Source organism: Ambystoma mexicanum, chromosome 6q, assembly GCF_040938575.1.
Source record: "Ambystoma mexicanum isolate Mex_15411 chromosome 6q, UKY_AmexF1_1, whole genome shotgun sequence".
NCBI classification, from domain to species: domain Eukaryota; kingdom Metazoa; phylum Chordata; class Amphibia; order Caudata; family Ambystomatidae; genus Ambystoma; species Ambystoma mexicanum.
In genome coordinates, this window is record NC_090937.1 from 839,396,709 (window position 1) to 839,403,288 (window position 6,580).

The window sequence follows — 6,580 nt, forward strand, 5'->3', positions numbered from 1 at the left end:
CCGGCCAGGTAGGTGCACCCACGCATGTGAGGTACCGTTTTCATCGGGACACCTGTGGGAATGCGGGACGGTAGGCCATGTGTTGTTCGGGGCGTGTTTCGATGGGTGCGTCGAGCGAAATGTGCGGAAAAAGCGTTTTATTCCCCACATTTCGGACTTTGCAGGGGTGTCTGGGTAAAAAAATCTGGGGCGATGTGCGCAAATCACACCTCTGCGGATTCCCACGGGTGTCCTCTTTTCGGAAATGCATGGGGCTCCCTGTTTTCCTTGGTGGCTTGGACACCCGAGGCCCATATCTGTATGTTGTGCCGGTCGGCAGAATGGCTGAGATTCCCCTCTGCAAACAGACTGGGGGTTGCTTGCGTTTTCGGCTTGCCCTTTGCTGGCCAGGTAGGTGCACCCACGCATGTGAGGTACCGTTTTCATCGGGACACCTGTGGGAACGCGGGACGGTAGGCCATGTGTTGTTGGGGGCGTGTTTCGATGGGTGCGTAGAGTGAAATGTGCGGATAAAGCATTTTTTTCCCCACATTTCAGACTTTGCAGGGGTGTCTGGGTAAAAAAATCTGGGGCGATGTGCGCAAATCACACCTCTGCGGATTCCCACGGGTGTCCTCTTTTCAGAAATGCATGGAGCTCCCTGTTTTCCTTGGTTGCTTGGACACCCGAGTCGCATATCTGTATGTTGTGCCGGTCGGCAGAATGGCTGAGATTCCCCTCTGCAAACAGACTGGGGATTGCTTGCGTTTTCGGCTTGCCTCTTGCCGGCCAGGTAGGTGCACCCACGCATGTGAGGTACCGTTTTCATCGGGACACCTGTGGGAACGCGGGAAAGTAGGCCATCTGTTGTTGGGGGCGTGTTTCGATGGGTGCGTCGAGCGAAATGTGCGGAAAAAGCGTTTTTTTCCCCACATTTCGGACTTTGCAGGGGTGTCTGGGTAAAAAAATCTGGGGCGATGTGCGCAAATCACACCTCTGCGGATTCCCACGGGTGTCCTCTATTCGGAAATGCATGGGGCTCCCTGTTTTCCTTGGTGGCTTGGACACCCGAGGCCCATAACTGTATGTTGTGCCGGTCGGCAGAATGGCTGAGATTCCCCACTGCAAACAGACTGTGGGTTGCTTGCGTTTTCGGCTTGCCCCTTGCCGGCCAGGTAGGTGCACCCACGCATGTGAGGTACCGTTTTCATCGGGACACCTGTGGGAATGCGGGACGGTAGACCATGTGTTGTTGGGGGCGTGTTTCGATGGGTGCGTCGAGCGAAATGTGCGGAAAAAGCGTTTTATTCCCCACATTTCGGACTTTGCAGGGGTGTCTGGGTAAAAAAATCTGGGGCGATGTGCGCAAATCACACCTCTGCGGATTCCCACAGCTGTCCTCTTTTCGGAAATGTATGGGGCTCCCTGTTTTCCTTGGTGGCTTGGACACCCGAGGCCCATATCTGTATGTTGTGCCGGTCGGCAGAATGGCTGAGATTCCCCTCTGCAAACAGACTGGGGGTTGCTTGCGTTTTCGGCTTGCCCTTTGCCGGCCAGGTAGGTGCACCCACGCATGTGAGGTACCGTTTTCATCGGGACACCTGTGGGAACGCGGGACGGTAGGCCATGTGTTGTTGGGGGCGTGTTTCGATGGGTGCGTAGAGTGAAATGTGCGGAAAAAGCATTTTTTTCCCCACATTTCAGACTTTGCAGGGGTGTCTGGGTAAAAAAATCTGGGGCGATGTGCGCAAATCACACCTCTGCGGATTCCCACGGGTGTCCTCTTTTCAGAAATGCATGGAGCTCCCTGTTTTCCTTGGTTGCTTGGACACCCGAGTCCCATATCTGTATGTTGTGCCGGTCGGCAGAATGGCTGAGATTCCCCTCTGCAAACAGACTGGGGGTTGCTTGCGTTTTCGGCTTGCCCCTTGCTGGCCAGGTAGGTGCACGCACGCATGTGAGGTACCGTTTTCATCGGGACACCTGTGGGAACGCGGGACAGTAGGCCATGTGTTGTTGGGGGCGTGTTTCGATGGGTGCGTCGGGCGAAATGTGCGGAAAAAGCGTTTTTTCCCCACATTTCGGACTTTGCAGGGGTGTCTGGGTAAAGAAATCTGGGGCGATGTCCGCAAATCACACCTCTGCGGATTCCCACGGGTGTCCTCTTTTCAGAAATGCATGGGGCTCCCTGTTTTCCTTGGTGGCTTGGACACCCGAGGCCCATATCTGTATGTTGTGCCGGTCGGCAGAATGGCTGAGATTCCCCACTGCAAACAGACTGGGGGTTGCTTGTGTTTTCGGCTTGCCCCTTGCCGGCCAGGTAGGTGCACCCACACATGTGAGGTACCGTTTTCATCGGGACACCTGTGGGAACGCGGGACGGTAGGCCATGTGTTGTTGGGGGCGTGTTTCGATGGGTGCGTCGAGCGAAATATGCGGAAAAAGCATTTTTTTCCCCACATTTCGGACTTTGCAGGGTGTCTGGGTAAAAAAATCTGGGGCGATGTGCGCAAATCACACCTCTGCGGATTCCCACGGGTGTCCTCTTTTCGGAAATGCATGGGGCTCCCTGTTTTCCTTGGTGGCTTGGACACCCGAGGCCCATATCTGTATATTGTGCCGGTCGGCAGAATGGCTGAGATTCCCCTCTGCAAACAGACTGTGGGTTGCTTGCGTTTTCGGCTTGCCCCTTGCCGGCCAGGTAGGTGCACCCACGCATGTGAGGTACCGTTTTCATCGGGACACCTGTGGGAATGCGGGACGGTAGGCCATGTGTTGTTGGGGGCGTGTTTCGATGGGTGCGTCGAGCGAAATGTGCGGAAAAAGCGTTTTAGTCCCCACATTTCGGATTTTGCAGGGGTGTCTGGGTAAAAAAATCTGGGGCGATGTGCGCAAATCACACCTCTGCGGATTCCCACGGGTGTCCTCTTTTCGGAAATGCATGGGGTTCCCTGTTTTCCTTGGTGGCTTGGACACCCGAGGCCCATATCTGTATGTTGTGCCGGTCGGCAGAATGGCTGAGATTCCCCTCTGCAAACAGACTGGGGGTTGCTTGCGTTTTCGGCTTGCCCTTTGCCGGCAAGGTAGGTGCACCCACGCATGTGAGGTACCGTTTTCATCGGGACACCTGTGGGAACGCGGGACGGTAGGCCATCTGTTGTTGGGGGCGTGTTTCGATGGGTGCGTCGAGCGAAATGTGCGGAAAAAGCGTTTTTTTCCCCACATTTCGGACTTTGCAGGGGTGTCTGGGTAAAGAAATCTGGGGCGATGTCCGCAAATCACACCTCTGCGGATTCCCACGAGTGTCCTCTTTTCAGAAATGCATGGGGCTCCCTGTTTTCCTTGGTGGCTTGGACACCCGAGGCCCATATCTGTATATTGTGCCGGTCGGCAGAATGGCTGAGATTCCCCTCTGCAAACAGACTGTGGGTTGCTTGCGTTTTCGGCTTGCCCCTTGCCGGCCAGGTAGGTGCACCCACGCATGTGAGGTACCGTTTTCATCGGGACACCTGTGGGAATGCGGGACGGTAGGCCATGTGTTGTTGGGGGCGTGTTTCGATGGGTGCGTCGAGCGAAATGTGCGGAAAAAGCGTTTTATTCCCCACATTTCGGACTTTGCAGGGGTATCTGGGTAAAAAAATCTGGGGCGATGTGCGCAAATCACACCTCTGCGGATTCCCACGGGTGTCCTCTTTTCAGAAATGCATGGGGCTCCCTGTTTTCCTTGGTGGCTTGGACACCCGAGGCCCATATCTGTATGTTGTGCCGGTCGGCAGAATGGCTGAGATTCCCCTCTGCAAACAGACTGGGGGTTGCTTGCGTTTTCGGCTTGCCCTTTGCCGGCCAGGTAGGTGCACCCACGCATGTGAGGTACCGTTTTCATCGGGACACCTGTGGGAACGCAGGACGGTAGGCCATGTGTTGTTGGGGGCGTGTTTCGATGGGTGCGTAGAGTGAAATGTGCGGAAAAAGCATTTTTTTCCCCACATTTCAGACTTTGCAGGGGTGTCTGGGTAAAAAAATCTGGGGCGATGTGCGCAAATCACACCTCTGCGGATTCCCACGGGTGTCCTCTTTTCAGAAATGCATGGAGCTCCCTGTTTTCCTTGGTTGCTTGGACACCCGAGTCCCATATCTGTATGTTGTGCCGGTCGGCAGAATGGCTGAGATTCCCCTCTGCAAACAGACTGGGGATTGCTTGCGTTTTCGGCTTGCCTCTTGCCGGCCAGGTAGGTGCACCCACGCATGTGAGGTACCGTTTTCATCGGGACACCTGTGGGAACGCGGGACGGTAGGCCATCTGTTGTTGGGGGCGTGTTTCGATGGGTGCGTCGAGCGAAATGTGCGGAAAAAGCGTTTTTTTCCCCACATTTCGGACTTTGCAGGGGTGTCTGGGTAAAAAAATCTGGGGCGATGTGCGCAAATCACACCTCTGCGGATTCCCACGGGTGTCCTCTATTCGGAAATGCATGGGGCTCCCTGTTTTCCTTGGTGGCTTGGACACCCGAGGCCCATAACTGTATGTTGTGCCGGTCGGCAGAATGGCTGAGATTCCCCTCTGCAAACAGACTGGGGGTTGCTTGCGTTTTTGGCTTGCCCCTTGCCGGCAGGTAGGTGCACCCACGCATGTGAGGTACCATTTTCATTGGGACACCAGTGGGAACGCGGGACGGTAGGCCATGTGTTGTTGGGGGCGTGTTTCGATGGGTGCGTCGAGCGAAATGTGCGGAAAAAGCGTTTTTTTCCCCACATTTCGGACTTTGCAGGGGTGTCTGGGTAAAAAAATCTGGGGCGATGTGCGCAATCACACCTCTGCGGATTCCCACGGGTGTCCTCTTTTCAGAAATGCATGGGGCTCCCTGTTTTCCTTGGTGGCTTGGACACCCGAGGCCCTTATCTGTATGTTTTGCCGGTCGGCAGAATGGCTGAGATTCCCCTCTGCAAACAGACTGGGGGTTGCTTGCGTTTTCGGCTTGCCCCTTGCCGGCCAGGTAGGTGCACCCACGCATGTGAGGTACCGTTTTCATCGGGACACCTGTGGGAACGCGGGACAGTAGGCCATGTGTTGTTGGGAGTGTGTTTCGATGGGTGCGTCGAGCGAAATGTGCGGAAAAAGCGTTTTTTTCCCCTCATTTCGGACTTTGCAGGCGTGTCTGGGTAAAATAATCTGGGGCGATGTGCGCAAATCACACCTCTGCGGATTCCCACAGGTGTCCTCTTTTCGGAAATGCATGGGGCTCCCTGTTTTCCTTGGTGGCTTGGACACCCGAGGCCCATATCTGTATGTTGTGCCGGTCGGCAGAATGGCTGAGATTCCCCTCTGCAAACAGACTGAGGGTTGCTTGCGTTTTTGGCTTGCCCCTTGCCGGCCAGGTAGGTGCACCCACGCATGTGAGGTACCGTTTTCATCGGGACATCTGTGGAAACGTGGGACGGTAAGCCATGTGTTGTTGGGGGCGTGTTTCGATGGGTGCGTCGAGTGAAATGTGCGGAAAATGCGTTTTTTTCCCCACATTTCGGACTTTGAGGGGGTGTCTGGGTAATAAATTCTGGCCCGCTTCGCGCAAATCAGACCTCTGTGCTTTCCCACGGGTGTCCTCTTTTCGGAAATGCATGGGGTTCCCTGTTTTTCTTGCTGGCTTCGACACCCTAGGCCCATATCTGTATGTTGTGCCGGTCGGCAGAATGGCTGAGATTCCCCTCTGCAAACAGACTGGGGGTTGCTTGCGTTTTCGGCTTGCCCCTTGCCGGCCAGGTAGGTGCACCCACGCATGTGAGGTACCGTTTTCATCGGGACACCTGTGGGAACGTGGGACGGTAGGCCATGTGTTGTTGGGGGCGTGTTTCGATGGGTGAGCCGAGCGAAATGTGCGGAAATTGCGTATTTTTTCCCACATTTCCAACTTTGCAGGGGTGTCTGGGTAATAAATTCTGGGGCAATTTGGGCATATCATAGCTCTGCGGATTCCCACGGGTGTCCTATTTTTGGAAATGCATGGGGTTCCCTGTTTTCCTCGGTGGCTTGGAAACCCAAGGCCCATATCTGTACGTTGTGCCGGTTGGCAGAATGTCTGAGATTTCCCTCTGAAAACAGACTTGGGGTTACTTGTGTTTTAGGCATTCCCCTTGGCGGCCAGGTAGGTGCACCCACACATGTGAGGTACTGTTTTCATTGGGACACCTGTGGGAACGCGTGATGGTAGGCCATGTGTTGTTGGGGGCGTGTTTCGATGGGTGAGCTGAGCGAAATGTGCGGAAATTGCATATTTTTTCCCACATTTCGGACGTTGCAGGGGTGTCTGGGTAATAAATTCTGGGGCAATTTGGGCATATCATACCTCTGCGGATTCCCACGGGTGTCCTCTTTTTGGAAATGCATGGGGTTCCCTGTTTTCCTCGGTGGCTTGGACACCCGAGGCCCATATCTGTACGTTGTGCCGGTTGGCAGAATGTCTGAGATTTCCCTCTGAAAACAGACTTGGGGTTACTTGTGTTTTAGGCTTTCCCCTTGGAGGCCAGGTAGGTGCACCCACACATGTGAGGTACCGTTTTCATCGGGACACCTGTGGGAACGCGTGACGGTAGGCCATGTGTTGTTGGG